The 15,007-nt window shown below is 41.5% G+C and overlaps 1 protein-coding gene across 5 annotated transcripts in view; it reads left to right on the top strand.

The window, feature by feature from the left end:
- The window catches only part of Fancc (FA complementation group C), a 132,299-nt gene that overhangs the window by 2,184 nt on the left and 115,108 nt on the right, over nt 1-15,007 (top strand). The window lies entirely within an intron of this gene.

Raw genomic sequence — 15,007 nt, forward strand, 5'->3', positions numbered from 1 at the left:
GAGGCCAGCCTGGCCAGTAGGAAGTTGGTTGGATTTTCTATACCACAGAGAGGCCCCAAGGAATCTCAAACTGTTAAAACCGTAATAGGAGTGGTACAGCCTCGGATCATTGAGAATTCATCCTCAAATGCTCCTTAAAAAAAAAAACAAACCTTAGTTTATGTTACACATATTCTCTGGTGTTGTTTATGGTGTTATGGTTATTAGCTAACTTTTTAATATGGAAACTTCTCTTAGAAGACATAAATGAATTAATTTCCAGTGATTTACTAAAAATCTAATATCATTGGAAAAGAGAATACAAAGATTCACAGATTCAGGTAACGATGCAGTGCTTGAATGCCATGCTGCCCCATCTCTTCCAAGGTTTCATTATGTCTGTCCTGGAACTCACTAGGTAGACCAGGCTAGTCTTGAACTCACAGAGATCCACCTGCCTGTGCCGCCCAAGTGCCGGAATTAAAGGCATGGTGCCACTACGCCTGGTTTGAGTGTTTTATTTTCGGCTAAATATCAAGCAGCATTTGTATTGTTGTTGTTTGGACTTAGTTTGAAAAAGACTTTGCAAAATTATCTGGGCATCTCTGTTAGGCTTTTCTTGTCTCTGTTGCTTGTCCTGAAATAATTTCAGGAGTGTATTAGATTTCTGTTGCTATAACAAAATGCCTGAGGTGGGATACTTTAAAGAATAGTTTATTTAGTTCATAATTCTAGAGAGTCAAGAATGCAAAGCATTTGTGTGGCTCTGGTCAGGGTCTCCAGTTACACATATCACACCGTGGTGGATGATACATTGTCAGAAGCATGTGCAAGAAGAAAGGGAACACTGAGAGACAGTGGACAAGGTAGACTTAGGTGCTACGGTCTCATGATCCTATAGCAACTGAATATGTAAATTCCTCTTATTAGGCCCAACTCTTAAATCATTCTCTCCTTTTGGGAGGCAAGTTCTTCTTGTGCCTTAGCTTGAGGAGTCTCTAATAGGCCTTGACCATGCCTTTTTGAGCCCTATCTGTTGTTATAAGAAAGACTTATTGTACAAATCACTCTTCTCTTGGGACAAGTCTTCTTATATATGTCAGGCTGGCTTTCAATTCAGTGGTCAGGCCTGTGTCTTGGGAGAGCTAAGACTTCTGGCATGTAGCACCACACTTAGCTTTTAGAAATTGTCATTGAAGAGCCATATACATCATTTATTAGCTGTGAAATGAATTTGGAACTGTTCAGTGATGACCACAACTCAGATTCAGAATTCTTTGCATTACTTTAATGGTTTTAGACTCACAAATCTGTGGCCAATTTTGGCTCCACTCAGTCTCAGACGACATTGGTTTGTTTTCTTACTGTATAGATTAACCTTTTCTAGACATTTCACATTCATATCATGTGAATTAAGTACTATGTCTGGCTTCTTTCTCCTAACATAATGGTTTTGAAATTCACCCATGTAGTAGCATTTATCAGTAGCACCATGTTTGTATTTCCAGATGATGGACATTTAGCTTGAGTTTATTTTAGTTGTTAAGAATAGTAGCTTGTGATTTTTTTTTAAAACAGGGCTACATAGTAAATGTAATCACATGGCCATGACATTCCCAGCAGCAGTGTGTGAGGGTCTTGATTCATCCTCATCCACACTAGTTTGAGGCTACGCCTACCGTCTTGAGTTTCTTACATTTACAAATGCCTTATAGCATCAGCTTGTGTTTCCCTAAAGCACCGATGGCTTGTGACAGACACTGTGCTAAACAAACGTGCAAATCTCTCTGGGAGAATTGTGATCTCAGTGTGATTGTTCACCAGCTGATCATTTGTTTAGTTATTTTTCCAGTGCTCTTAGTAAGTTTTAGTGTATGGAATTTTCCCTTTCAGTCACACGTCTATTGAAGATTATTAGTTTTTTGAGACAGGGTCACGGGTGTCCTAGGCTGGTCTCATACTTACCATGTAGGGATGGTGCCTCCAGCGCCTCCTTCTGCTGTCTCCTAAGGCCAGAACTACAGGTGTGTTCTCCTGCTCTGCAAGGTTTGTTTTTTTTTTTTTTTTTTTTTTGGAGCTGGGGACCGAACCCAGGGCCTTGCACTTGCTAGGCAAGCCCTCTACCACTGAGCTAAATCCCCAATCCCAAGGTTTGTGTTTTTTTAAGCTCTTATAAGCATAATTGCTTTAAAATTATTATTATCTAATTGCTTGATACCACTATATGCAAATGTAGTTAATCTTGTATGTTGGTCCTGGAATTTGCTGATGCTGTTTACATTCAGTGGGTTTTAATGCTTTGTGAGTTCACAGGAATATATATGTATATGTATATGTATATGTATACGTATATGTATATGTGTGTATATGGATATGGATATGTAATGATGCTTCCTGTTCACCTTTAGGACAAGAGAGGAGGCATTAGGCTTTGTGTCTCCCACAGCGCTTTTGGGGATGCTGGTTCCTTGCTTACAGCTAGGTTGTTAGGGAGTCTCAGGATAGGTACTGGAGGTAAGACCTCTCTACCTGTTTGAGGCATTAACTTTTCATTGCCTTGGTTGTCTTTTGACAAGTGCTAGATCTGGTACAGAAATGGCGGACATGATGACAAACCTTTTGATAGATTTTGTACAATAAATCGTCTTGGTCTAGATTTTTCTCTATGGGAAAATTTCAACCAATCATTTTGTGCAGCATTGTCTGCCCTGCATGCATCCTATGCAGCGATCCTGTCCTCACTGGGTGGGGCCAGGAGCCTTTGGTTCCCATTCAGCCTTTGCCACAATCAGTCCAGATCCTTTTGAACACAAGTGTCAAGAATGTAGTGTCCTGGGTTGATTTCTACACCCTATGGTGAACAGGCTCTGCAGGAGAGACTGTAGGGCTTAGAACAGTTAAGTGGGCTTAGGATAGAGAGTTAGGGGAGAGTGGATGGTGGCCCATGATATGGAAACCCTGGTGTGGATACTTGGAAGAGAGAAACTATGGGGTGGGTCAAGGTAGTATCTGATGCTTCTATGGAAAACATGAAGGTACTTCTTCTGGGAATATGATTTTTTTTTTTAAATAGGAAGAAACAAAGATTTTTTTTTTAAAGATTTATTTATTCATTTATTATATATAAGTACACTATAGCTGTCTTCAGACACACCAGAAGAGGGCATTGGATCTCTTTACAGATGGTTGTGAGCCACCATGTGGTTGCTGGGAATTGAACTCAGGACCTCTGGAAGAGCAGTCAGGTGCTCTTAACCGCTGAGCCATCTCTCCAGCAAATTTTTTAATTAATTTTTACTTATATGAGTACAATGTCCCTCTCTTCAGACACACCAGAAGAGGGCATCAGATCCTATTACAGATGGTCATGAGCCACCATGTGGTTGCTGTGAATTGAACTCAGGACCTCTGGAAGAGCAGTCAGTGCTCTTAACCACTGAGCCATCTCTCCAGCCCCACAGATTTTTTTTTTTTTTTAATGTTTAAAACATCCCTTGTCTGTAGGAGAGCATCCCCTCTGGTTACAGAAGCCCTGATAGGGTTGATAGCCTTGGTCAAGTGGGTCTCATAATTTTAGGAAGTTGACCAGATTGAGGTCAGGTAGGAAGAATTACAGGTTCTAGAGGATCCTGGAAAGATGAATTTCCACAATAGGGGCTGAAAGGATGATTAGCAGGGTAATGAGAACTGCCCTCAAGTCTGACAACATGAGTTTATTTACAGGACGACCCACATGAAGGAAGGAGAGAACCATCCAAGTTGCTGCAAGTTGGACCTGGGAGTTCTTTTAGGGGAGGGATAGATACTTAATAATATCAACAAACAAAGTGATAAGTTGGTTTGATTCGGACTGTCCTTAGTCCAAATGGTTGGTTAATAGGAAGAGTTACAGACAACTCAGCATATGGCTGTGACTACTAAGAAAGAGCACTGAGAAAGTCAGCTGAGGAAGAGAACAGAGGTGTGATGTTGTAGAAAAGCAGGCACAGGCTTCCAGAAGCCCGCTCTGGCACTTTCACCAGCACTCCTTCAGTGGCAAACTTTGCTTTGTGGGAAGTTTTCTTTACTAAGGGTCTTAACATACGTGTTCCACCTGGGGAATCAGGTTCTTTACACAAATCATACTTGTGCAAATAATTTAGGCATATCTCTCTTAGTGGCTATGGTGGTAGGAACCCTTTCAGAATTGAAGGTCCCAGTATCTTCAGGGTCAGTCTCACAAGCAGCACTCTTAAAGGACTGCGTTTTCTGTCCTAGAGTATGATTACTCCACACTGTTTGAGAGGGAAGCAGTTGTTTTTAAGATTCAAGAGAAGTTTTAATCTCAGCTGATCTCAAGGGGTTTCCTACTCAGATGTAGACTGTTATGGTGAGGGCAGGCAGGAAACCCAGCCTCTAGTCTAGGCTGTCAGGGGTGATGACATCATTTACAAATGTTGGAACTAAAATGTTGATCTGAAAGTAGTTAGGGAAGAGTAGAGGACTATGACGAGGACTGGATTGTGCCTCCACCTCCCATTCTTAGCTTGAAGCTCTGCCCATCCTCTCATACCCAGCCCTGCTGCAGTGTGACTGTATTTGGAAAAGCTTTTAGAAAGGCAATTACAGTTAATTACATTCTGTTCTACCATATAATCCCCTTTATTTTAGTGGTTCTGGGCATATTTATAATCATAGAGTATTAGACTTTGTATGCATGTCTTCAAAGGTTTCAACAAGCACAGTCTTGAAAGGCTGACTTCAGTGGCCCCATTCTGTACTGTGTACTTCCATTCTGAGTCTGGCAGTCTGGCTTCTGTGCCCTTTCTCCGCTGCTCAGGCACTGTTGCCCTCAAAAGCTGCTTCTGTACCCACGAACTCTTGAGGTGGTAGAACAAAGAACCTGCATGTATTCTTCCCTTGACCTCTCTTCTGAGTTTTGTACCACAAGGACTGCTCTGCACTCTGAGGAAGAGGAAGGGCAGATGCAGATGGAGGAAGCTCCAGTGAGGGACTATTCACTGGACGATGGTGGGCTGAGGAATAATAGGCTAACAGGAGCTCAGAGAAAGTAGGAAACAAGGGCATCATTTGGAATAGGGTATTCCATCAGGTGACATTGTCTAAAGGGTGTCTGTCTAGCCCAGTCCCCACTCACATGTCTGCATAGCTTGGTCTGTCCTGAGAACTGTCAAAATGACCCTTTGGGGTGGATGTTGCTCCACCTGAAAACACGTGAAGCTGGCACCAAAATATCCAGGTTTTCCTGTCACAGAACCAGGTCCCAACTTTCTATTGGTCTATAAAACGTGGACTTTTCCACAGTAATACAGATGGGCTTGGCAAATGGTCCCTTCTCCCGACTCTGGGAGCAGTTCCCAAAGCTGTGCATTACTTTAAAGGAAGTGTTTACAAATCAATGAATGTAAGATAACGACTCAGTGATTTGGAAGATCTTCACCCCTACCCCCCTGTAAAGGACTGCTATTTTAATTAAATTGAAAAGTGTAGGAAACTAAAAAATATTTTTTTTCTTTTTTCTTTTCTTTTTTTTTTTTTTTTTGGAGCTGGGGACCGAACCCAGGGCCTTCCGCTTGCTAGGCAAGCGCTCTACCATTGAGCTAAATCCCCAACCCCTAAAAAATATTTTTATTATTTTAAATTATTTGTAGGTGTATATTTGAATATGTGCACATGAGTGTAGGGCCTATAGTCAGAGGTGTGGAGTCCCCTGGAGCTACAGTAGAACTATATAGTCTTGAAGAGCTGCCTCATCTCTCCAGCCCTAGAAAACATTTTAAATGTAAAACCACCTTAAATGCTGATCCTTTAAAGGCACTTGGTGTTTGTACAGATACATTCTTTCACAGAAACATTATTATAAATTATACACATCTAACTGGTAGCTTCCCTATTGGAATAAGAACTTAGGATAAACATCTTTTCAAGTTGACCAGAAACATTCTTTTGTGTACTAATTACTTTGTTACTATAAATGTGTGAGCATGTGTTTTGATGTTACTGTTATGCCACTTTAGCCACTGTCCATCACTTTAGCTCTTTATTCCTGTAGTATAGGGAATATCTGTCAGAGTAGAACAACCATCAGCTTAGTGGAATTGTCATTGGTGTCAACATAGCTCCAGAAGTGAGCTTTCCCTAGTGCAGCAAGGCTTCCCTGATACCCTTCGTTCCCTCTATCCTATGTCATTGATTTTAACCTCAGTATCAGGTGTATTTGTGTACACCTTAGCCTTTTGCCCTGACATCTTTGTCACCCACTCTCCAGCTCCTTTCCCAGATGTGTCTCTTGGCAGAGTGTAAATAATGGTGGTCCTTGCCCCAAGTCATCATGGTACTCATGTTACAAGTACACCAGGGTGGGATAGCCACACATCCCTGGGCTGGGGTTTAAAGTTGTTGCTTGTCTTGTAAGCTATTGTTTAAGGATCAGCTCTAGCTATAACTGTTGCTGTTCTTCTCCTCCTCCTCCTCCTCCTCTTCCCCCTCCTCCTCTTCTTCCTCCTCCTCTTCCTCCTCCTCCTCTTCATCCTCCTCCTCCTCTTCCTCCTCCTCTTCCTCCTCCTCCTCTTCCTCCTCCTCTTCCTCCTCCTCTTCCTCCTCCTCTTCCTCCTCCTCTTCCTCCTCCTCTTCCTCCTTCTCCTTCTCCTCTTCCTCTTCCTCTTCCTCCTCCTCCTCCTTCTCTGCCTCTTCCTCTTCCTCCTCTTCCTCCTCCTCCTCTTCCTCTTCCTCCTCTTCCTCCTCTCCTCCTCCTCCTTACTTGCTATAGTATATTGTATTCCTTTAGGAGTGTTGAGATTTTTCTGGTTAATGATCCTTTAATTATTCTTACTTTCTCTTCTCCATTTCTATTTCTCTAGGCTCTTCCATTTTCTTAACATTAACTGAGTTTCCTTCCTTGTGAGTCTTAAGAATGATGTTTTCAGTAGATGGTGATTAGAAGAGTGAATGGAGGGGGCATAAATATGCTACTGTCTGATTATCTTATCTAGAATGAAATGATGAAGAACCTATTTCTTTTATCATTCCTTTTAGAGAGTAGAAGTTCCCTGGTCTTTGATAGTAAAGCTTTCATGTGCTGACCCTTCTGGCAGATGACTGAGTTTATGAGTGAGCAGGAGGACCAGTCCCTGGAGAAGGTGCAAGATAAAGGGAGCAGCAGGGCAGCCTGGAGTACTCATGGGCCGAAGGGGAGGGGCATGTGTTTACATCCTATGTGCACTTTGATTTGTCCTGGAAGGCAGTTAGATGTGGACAGTATCTCAGCTTGGTTAGCTTTTACTAAAGGATGCTTGTAAGTATGGGAGTGTTTTATGCTTGCTGTTACCTGTCAGTGAGGCATGGGTCACATAGAATTTCTTAAGATAGTGTGTTTTCTTTGGAAAAACATCCTAATTAAAGTGAAAAGTCACAAGTTTTATTACTGTTCACTACAAATTTTAGGGATTCCAGTCAGTTTCAGAAGCTATTCATTGCCCACAGTTCTGCACACTTGTACAGGAAGACCCTTACTGTTGAGTGCAGTTAGAAGTAGGGAAGACTGTATGTGCCTGTATCATCAGACTAAAGCTGAGTTTTTTTGCCTGTCAACACTTGAATTTAAAGAAAAAAAAAACTACTCTAGGAACATGACTGCAATTCAGAATCTTATTCAGAACCATACACACTAATATTTTTAATACCTGGAACTCAAAATAATTACTGTGTTGTACAGCATGTGAAGCTCTGATTTTCACATGCAGTGGGTAGGCCACTGGCTTGTGTCACATGAAAGAATGCAGTTTGTGAGTTGCTTGACTGCACAGGTGATTGAGATCCATGCCAAATCTGCTAAATGAGAGGAGGCCGGGAGGAGAGTGACAGTGCCTATTTTCTCTGATCTGTGTTTATTTTGGATGGCAAGTGCTTTCTTGAAAATGGCAGACTAAACCAGGAAGCTGCAGCAGAAAGCAGAGGGGGTGGGCATACCTCTGCTGCCCACCACAGATCTGATAATGTGTCCCAGTAGAACCAGGCCAGTTTTCTGGGGGAAGGCTTTGTTCCTTACATAACTGTTGTCATAACTAACTACCTCTCCACTATTTCTTCACTTAAATGTCTACAGACCCACTAGACTCTCCATCCCTCTTACGTTCTTGTCTTTGGTTTGGTCCTTCTGCTCACATTTCTGAGTTACATCATTCTGTCCCAGGGCTTTAGTTACCTTGCTATGGTGGTGATTTCAGAACCTTGATTAGGTTTATTTTCTGACCTGGTGTATCCACATAGGCCACAGCTTAATTGGATTTCTTCACTTGGATTCCATACTGTCTTACATTTACCATATCTGAAGATATCTTTCTATCCAAGTAAGTTTCTGCTCATGTTTCCTCTGTAAGCACATGGTTTCTTCACAGGAACCCAAGCACTACCCTTAACTTCACTCTTCTTTTCTGAAGTTTTGTTCAACCTAAATGTCAAATATTATATATCTCATCTCTTAAGTACAGCCAGTTTTAACTTGTGTTGGAATTATGGTCCTATAAGGTTATTACAAAATGAAATTATGATTGTAAGTTGAAAATATATTCAATGCAATGTGTTAATGCCTTCTAGGACAGCATAATCAAACAGAAGAGCAGCACATTGGAATACAAGTTGTCTCTCTGATAACATGGTTGACCGGGGGTTCTTGATCTCTTCTGTGCTCAGATTAACAAGAAAGGACCATGTTTGTATAGTTAGCCTGAGAAAATATTAGCCCCTGGAAGGCAGAGGCAGGAGAATCAGGAGTTCAAGGTCACCCTGGACTACATGAGACCCTGTATGAAAAACCAAACCAAAAGGTTGTTTTGGCTCTGTGGAGTCTTTTATGGTTACATTTGAACTTTCTGATTGTTTATCTTTTCTGTTACTTTGAAAAATGTCCATAAAACTTTGATAAAGAATTGTACTGAAACTGCAGACTGCCTTGGGTAGAACGGACTTTTAATAGTGTCCCAACTAACATGGATTGCTGTGTTCCTTCTTCAGTTCCATCAGTAACACTGAACATATTCAGTATAGAGACCGTTCACACCCTATGTTAAATTCACTTAAAGTATTATTTTTGCAGCTATTGTAAGTGAAAATTTAGAAGCCCTTTTGATTAGTTCTTATTCATGTACATACATGCTGGTGGTTTGACTGTTGGCTTCATGCTTTGAAGCTTTACAGAATCAGTTCTCGGTTCTAGGAGGCTTTTGGGAGTCCATTTTCTCTGAAGTATGCCATCTGTAAACAGAGACATCTTTACTTCTGACTTACGTGCCTGACCTGTATGCCTTCTTTTCCTTCCCCTGACTTGTATGCTTTTGTGTTCTTTCTCTCCTCAACTTATGGAATACAGGTGTTGAAAATGGGAATCTTCACCTTATTTCTGGTCTTAGAGGAAAGCCTTCATCTCTCTGTGTTGGGTGTGATACCCTCTGTGACCCTGTCAAGCATGGCCTTCATTGAGTCAGTGTTCAGTCCTTCTGAGCATTGGCTCACAAGCTAATCTGTTCAGTTTCATTATGCAAAGGTGCTGAATTTGGTAAGTTGCCTTTTCTACGTCTGTCAGTATTATCACATGGTTTTTGTCTTTCATTCTCGATATGATGATGAGAGGCATTCATAGATTTGTGGATATTGAATCCAGGATTCACTTCTTAATGATATATAGTCCTTTTGATGCAGCACTGAATATTAGCACTGATTAATAAATTAATTAAAGTGTAGGAGTGCTCTGTCTGCATGGACATCTACACACCAGAGGAGGGCATCAAATTCCTTTATAGACAGTTGTGAACCCCCATGTGGCTGGTAGAATTTGAACTCAGAGCCTCTGGAAGAGCAGTCAGGGTTAACCACTGAGCCATCTCTCCAGCCTTACTAGTATTTTTTTTTTGAAGATTTATTTTATGTGTGTGAGTGAGTGCTTGCATGTATGTCCACCTTCCATGTGTATGCAGTGTCTGTGGAGGCCAGAAGAAGGTGGAGGATCCCCTGGAGACAGAATTATAGTTGTAAGTCACCATATGGGTGCCAGGAACTGAATCCTGAATCTTAGTCTGTGAGCCACATCTCCACCCATTTACTAGTATTTGAGAGTCTTTGTTATTCCCTGAGATTATCTAATTTGTGGGTTATAACTTTTCACAGTAGTTTCTTACAATCTACTGTGTGTATCACTGATTATAATTCTTCTTCATTGTTTCATTTGAGGCTGCCTCTGTTTTTCACATTAAAGGTAAAGTTTTTCAATTTTTTAATCTTTTTTTTAAAGTAATACATTTTGTGCATATGTATTCTTACTCTTTGTGACTGTTCACCCTCCACTCTGTCCTGTATTCACTTCTCCTTTTCTTGCTGGTCCTGTTAAAACAATCGTTTTTTTTTTTTTTCTGGTTTGATTTTATAACATCTCACTACCCTCTCTTGTTCTCTTCCCCCTTCTTTTGAAGCCCTGGTGTCCCCCTGTCATATGCCGCTTTCAACTTTCATGCCTTGAACACAGACATGCATATGTAATTTTATTCCAGGTTCCCCATATGAGATAAAACACATCGTTTGTCTTTCTGAGTCTTACTTAGTTTTCATGACACGACCTCCATCTCCATCCGTTTTCTTGCATTTTGTCATTCTTGTTTCTAGCTGGATGGAGTTCTGCTCCTTTGCTCATTCACCTGTTGATGGACAGCTGTGCTGTTGTGGGTAGTGCAGAAGGAGCTTGGAGCCCTCAGGTGTATGTCAGGTGTATGTCAGGTGTATGTCAGGTGTATGTCAGGTGTATGTCAGGTATATGGCTTGATGAGGTGTAATTCTGCTTTTAGTTTTTTGAGAACTCTGCAGGAGCATTATGTGCCTTAACCATTGAGCCATCTTGCTAGTCCCTCCTACCAGATATTTTAAAGATTCAGAACAATTTTCTAAAAGTCTGAATATTTTGAGGATACTTGAAAAGTTGTAGAAAATATACTAGTAAAAACACAGAAACTATAGAGTGAAGTGGTACTCCTAAGAGAGATCAAAAACAGCAAGAACAAGAAAATGAAGTATGACCGATAAGGCTGACCAGAGAGAAACACTAGGCACACATCACCAGGGAGCCTGGACTAGTGCATAGGAAGGATATACTTGGCCCAGATCAGGAGGGGCCAGAGACCATGGTTTTCTATTGTGAAAACATGATCAGTGTGTCTTTGACCTGCCACCTAGCTTGCTTCTACAGCAATCTGAAGGATCCCTTTGGTCTTTTAAGGACCTGACTTAGGTAAAACTGGGTTTTTTAGCTTTGCTGAAGGAAATAATTTCTGGATAAGCCAGTATAAACCAGAGTTAGAATTTATTAAAAAGACATTTTTAGGGCTGGCAAGATGGTTAGGTTAATCCCTGGAACCCACAATGAAAGGAAAGAATCAACTCCCCAAAGTTGTTCTCTGACCAAATACATACACGCACATATGCACATCCTCCACATATCCCCCCCCCACACTCAGGCACACATACTTACACACACACACAGCCTATACCACACACATGTGCACATACAGACACCCTCCCCACCCATCTCATACACTGAATAGAAATGTATTTGGAAATATTTTGGAGCCCTCAATCTTCAACTGACAAGAGTCAAAAGGTTTCAGCAAGGCTCTGGGAGACACTGCTCACCTTTCCTTGCTCCCATGTCCATGATTATATATCTATATCTATATCTATATCTATATCTATATCTATATCTATATCTCTATATCTATATCTGACCTTGGTTGGTTCTCAGGTGTTTGGGGAGACAAATAAAATATGTGGGTATGTTACTAATAGTCATGAAGATCTATCACAATAAGTGGTTACTGCACTAGCAGCCTTGTGTGGTCTGAGAGCTAAAACATAACCAGTGGAGTCATAGTTATTAGCAAGTTATTCTTACTGAGACAACCTGCTTTACAGAGAGTAAGGATGGTTTAGATAGAAAGGATTTTTCTATCCTATTGATTTTTTAAATAATAAAGGTTCATTAGAGAGTTACACTGGAGATGCATTTCAGATGATGAGATTGGGGTAGGAGATACAGCAGCAGCCCACAGAACAAAGGAAATTTCTTGCATTTAAGACTTGAGTGGGTGGGAGGTCTCTGAGCTTAGAGGGGGGGGTCTTGGGGTTTGGAAGATGAGTGAAGAAGGCAGTAGATAGGACAGAAGGCAGTAATTTAGGAAGCTAAGCCCACCGTCCTACTGTTCTTTGGGGCTGTTACAAGGTAGGCTTTTATCAAATTAAAGAGGGTATTAGACGTTCAAGTATGGGTGACCCTCTCCACAGAGGTGGCCTCTGTGGTCTAGGATTCATTAATAATAAGTGCCAAGCATCTTGTTTTTGTGTTAGAAATCTCTGTCCTAGTATTGCTCTTTGGGAAGTGGGAACTTTAATCTGTGCTGCTGAGAAAGGTTTTGGGTTTCTTAGTAGAAATTATGACGATCTGGAGAGATGTCTCAGTGGTTAAAGCACTTGTTGTTCTTGTAGAGGACTAGTTTGATTCCCAGTACCCATACGGTGGCTCATAACCATCCATAACTCCAGTTGCAGGGAACCCGATGTCCTCTTCTGACCGCTTAGGTGCCAGGCGTTCATGTGGTGCACATACATAACATTCAGGAAAACACTCTTACAACAAAAGAAAAATATAATTTGAACTTGGGAGAGTGGGGGCCTTATTATTGGCAGTGAGGGGCAGACACAGCTCCATACCACTATTTTTGGCAGCCTAAGGAGTTCCCTTAATATTTTGGGGACCTTGACCCCGGCCAAACTGGGGTTTGTGGCTTCAGTTTGTGCAGAAAGGAACCTCAGGATTAGGCAGCATAAAGCAGAGCTGGGTTTTCCTAAGGATGTTCTAATATAGATCTAAGCAGAAGGGTTAAGAGAAAGCAGTCAGAAGGATGCACTCAGGTGTGAGTGTGGCTCACCAAGGGAGAGCAGTCTGCAAACACCTTAGTCATACGTACCAGCCACATACACCAACCATACCATTTTGATGACTTTCAAATTACATGTCAGAAGGTTGCTAAGAAAACTTGTTTTTTCCCTTTCCTATCTCTTCTGCTAAGTGGGATTTCAGGATGGCTTTGGAGCTGCCCTGGAAGGAACTAGAAGCCGATATAGTCAAACCAGGTTGTATTAGGGTTGCACAGGGGGATGGGACAGGCCCTTTCCCTGTAAATTGCAATTCTGGGGAGATTCCTAGAGAGTTACAGGTTAAGCCAGAAAGGGAGCAGGCCTTAAGCAGCGGTTAAGCTGCTCTGGCATTCTTGCTGCTCTGATGACAGAGCTGCCAACCAGATTCTTAGGTGAGGTACTGCTTTCATGACCCATGGTTTTTGCTGTTTTTGTCTACTGGCTTGCTTATCAGCTGGAAAAATTAATGTTAATGCCATTTGGTGGTGCCTAATAAATATATACCAAATCCAGTATGTTTAGTAGTAAATATTTTGAATTTTTATGTGATAAGGAGAACAAGAATGCTTTTTTACTTAAAAGAAAATACAAAAGAAATTATATTCTATGCATCTCCTGTCTAGCATATGCCTGGCTTTTTATTGAAGACAGGAAGAAAAAAATTGCCATTTAACTTTTCAAAATGAAGTTTGAATGACTCATTTCATGTAAGGTGTCTGGTGGAAGTGTTCATGCACAGGTGACATTTTGTAAATGTGGAGATGCTGTGGAGTGTGGGTGAACTCTGTGCAGGTAGGAACAGGAAACAGAGGCATTGCCTCTGACAGGTGGAGGGACCCACTGGAGTCTCAAAATGAGACTGTCGTGTGGGATGGAGAGAGATGGGGGAGATGTATGGGGTGGGAGAGAACAGAGAGCTATGGCAGAGTGAATGAGGAACACGGCTGCTCACAGATAATGATGGCTTCTTTTTTTTAAATGGAAATATCTAGGGTTGGGGATTTAGCTCAGTGGTAGAACACTTGCCTAGCAAGCGCAAGGCCCTGGGTTCAGTCCCCAGCTCCGAAAGAAAGAAAACAAAAAAAAAAAAAAGGAAATATCCCCCCCTCCTTCCCCCCCTCTCTCTCTTTTAAGATTTTATTATATATAAGTACACTGTAGCTGTCTTCAGACACACCAGAAGAGGGCATCAGATCCCATTTCAGATGGTTGTGAGCCAACATGTGGTTGCTGGGATTTGAACTCAGGACCTCTGGAAGAGCAGTCAGTGTTCTTAACCGCTGAGTCATCTCTCCAGCCCCGATGACTTCTTCTTAAGCCATGGGATTTGAACTTGAAATTGTAGAAAATGTTTGCATGCATGCATGCGCTCATTTGTGTGGTGTGTGTGTGGTTGTGTGTGTGTGTGTGTATGAATGGTGTGTGCACATCTGTGTACCTGTGTGTATGAGTATACATGTTTGTGCAATACAGCAACCATCAAGATTCAGGAATCCTAATTCTGCCCCTGTAGTGCTGGGGTTACAGGTGTGTACATGCCCATACCTCAAATTGTGTGTGTGTGCTGGGATATTAAGTCAGGTCCTCATGCTTATACAACATTTGGATGAACATAATGAACATATGATGCGCTTCTCAAGGTTGACTCGATCTCTTACATGGTTTGTAACCTCGGCAACATGGCAAACCTCCTCTTGTTTCTGCATTGTCCTCATCTGCATAACAGGATTGCAGCGACTGAAATGTGTCTCCCTTCTGCTGTGGAAATTATTTCTGCAGATTGAGGAGGAGGAAGCTCGTTCTTCTAATTTCCTTAATATTTCTATCTTAGTTCCTGTTCTAGTTCTACTTGCCATGACAAAGGCAACTTATAGAAGAAAGCATTTAATTTGGGGCTTGTGGCTCCAGAGGGTTAGAGTCTATGGCCATCAGACTGAGTCTTTTGAAACTTAAGAACTGGCCCCCAGCAAAAAATCTCGTTCAATAAGGCTACACCTCTTTATCCTTCCTAAGTAGTTCCATCAACTTGGGATCAAGTATTTAGATATATTAGCCTATGAGGTGCATTCTCATT

The sequence above is a fragment of the Rattus norvegicus genome, chromosome 17 (genome assembly GCF_036323735.1).
Source record: "Rattus norvegicus strain BN/NHsdMcwi chromosome 17, GRCr8, whole genome shotgun sequence".
NCBI lineage: Eukaryota > Metazoa > Chordata > Mammalia > Rodentia > Muridae > Rattus > Rattus norvegicus.